Source organism: Tupaia chinensis, unplaced genomic scaffold, assembly GCF_000334495.1.
Source record: "Tupaia chinensis unplaced genomic scaffold, TupChi_1.0 Scaffold000625_1, whole genome shotgun sequence".
Taxonomy (NCBI): domain Eukaryota; kingdom Metazoa; phylum Chordata; class Mammalia; order Scandentia; family Tupaiidae; genus Tupaia; species Tupaia belangeri.
Window position 1 is genome coordinate 406906 of NW_006160145.1, and position 2392 is coordinate 409297.

Genomic DNA, 2392 nt, shown 5'->3' on the forward strand with positions numbered 1-2392 from the left:
TTCAAATGGATAACTCATTTTAAGAAAGGATGAGATGGTGAGACAAGCAGATAGCACAGTGGTTATGCCACTGGACTCCCACATCGCTGACTGCAGTTTGAGTCCCAGGTGAGATGGCTTAAAAATCATGCCAGGTGCCCAAGATCCCAGGAGGAGAATGGAAAAGGGATTGTAGTGTGGCCATCCCCTCTAGGGGGTGATTTTTCACTTTCTCTCTCACTGTGTCTGTCTCTCTCTAGAAAGTGCATGCATGCACCCTGAAGCAAAAACCTCTTAAAAAAAAAGAAAAGAAAGGATGAGAAGATGGTGTTGAAGGTGATGCCTACAGCAGCAGACCATCCAATCAATTTGCAAAGAAAAATTAATCTTGTGCCCTAATTAAAGAGAACCAATGATTAACAGGAGGAAAATATAGCCAATACCGTAGACATCTCAATTGTCCAGTTTACACAATTCTGGCTCGGTAATTAAAGTTGACCAAACTTTCTGCTCGATGTGTGACAGAACTGTTGTACCTAGATTAGCTGCAGACAAGAGCAGAGCGTTTGGGGTCAGCCAGGTGAAGTTCCCTTGAGTAGGTACACATATACACTATTGGCCCCATTTCTCTCAAGAGCCCTGGCTGATACAATCCCGTTCTCACCCTGGTCTCAGGGAAAGGGTCGGCTGTGGTTGCCATCTCCCCAGCAATCGGACCGAGAAGAGAGCAACTTCTGTCCCTTCACTTGCAGGAAGAAGAAAATACTTCTATAGACCGCAACCTTGAGCATCTCTTACTCATCAAGTCACACACCCAAACCAGGGATGTTTGGCTCCCAAACACCTGTTTTGTTTTGTTTTGTTTTTTCTCATTAAACTTTGTTGTGTATTTTTTGGAGCGTTTTTTAGTTGTTTTTTTTTTTTTAAAGAATTACTTTATTTATTTATTTATTTTTATTATTTTAATTTGATGAGAGAGAAAGAGAGAGAAGAGAGAGGGAAAGTGAGAAAGCAAGCTGCCAGGTCTGAGACTTGAACCGTGGTCGGCCATGCGGGAGTCTAGCACCCTTAACCACCACACCACCTGCCAGCCCCTAAACTCTGTTTTTTAATGGGTCTCAAAATTCGGTGACAGATTTTTGGTCAAGTTGTTTCCATTCAAAAGTATTGATTTTAAAAACGAATAACTTAAAACTGCCACACACAAAAACAAAATGGTCCACCAAATATTTTCCTTTCCTTCCTCACTAACCAGTCTTTTATTATTAAACGTGAAGGGCCAGTTGAGACAAACAGTTCTGAGACTGTTCTTCCCCCGCTGGGAAGACTGGGGTGGCAGGAAGTAGGGATGGTCATTCAGCCTGCTGAGCTTTCTGGGCAGACTTGGTGACCTTGCCAGCTCCGGCTCTTGTCCACGGCTTTAATGACACCTACAGCAACCGTGTGTCTCATATCACGAACAGCAAAATGACCCAGAGGAGGATAGTCAGAGAGGCTCTCGACACACCTGGACTTGCCAGGAACCATATCAGCAATGGCAGCATCACCGGACTTCAAGGACTTAGGGCCATCTTCCAGCTTTGACCAGAACAGCGATCATCTTTTCCTTCAGCTCAGCAAACTTGCAAGCACTGTGAGCTGTGACAATCCAGTACAGGGATGTAGCCAGCCCTGATTCAGCCTGGACGGTTCAGGATAATCACCTGAACCTGCTCCCATTGGTGGGTCCTTCTTGCTGTCACCTGCAACATTGCTACGTCAAACATCTTAGACACATTGAAGCCCACATTGTCCCCAGGAGGAGCTTCACTCAGAGCTTCATGGTGCATTTCAACAGTCTTCACTTCAGTTGTCACATTGACAGGTGCAAAGGTGACCACCAGACCAGGTTTGAGCACACCAGTCTCCACTCGGCCCAGAGAGACAATGCCAATACCATCAATTTTGTACATATCCTGGAGGGGCAGACCAAGGGGTTGTCAGTTGGAGAGTTGGTGGCAGGATTTCATCCAGAGCCTCAATCACTGTAGTTCCAGTGGCATTGCCATCTTTATGGGTGACTTTCCATCCCTGAACCATGGCATATGAGCACTTGGTTCCAACATGTTGTCACCATTCCAACCAGAAATTGATACAAACACTACTGTGTTGGAATTGTAGCCAAATTTCTTAATGTGGGTGCTGACTTAACAATTTCCTTGTATCTCTTCTGACTGTAGGGTGACTCAGTAGAATCCATTTTGTTAACACCAACCATTAGCTGTTTCACACCCAGTGTGTAGACAAGAAGGTCATGCTCACGTGTCTGCCCATTCTTGGGGATACCAGCTTCAGATTCACCAACTGCAGCAGCAGCAATCGGGACAGCACAGTTGGCCCGATGTGCCTGTGATCATGTTTTTTGGGTTTTTTT

At 45.2% G+C, this 2392-nt stretch overlaps 1 pseudogene; it reads right to left on the reverse strand.

Annotated features, from left to right (window-relative positions):
* Positions 1-1335: 1335 nt before the first annotated feature.
* The window catches only part of LOC102491230 (elongation factor 1-alpha 1 pseudogene), a 1662-nt pseudogene continuing 605 nt past the window's right edge, over positions 1336-2392 (reverse strand).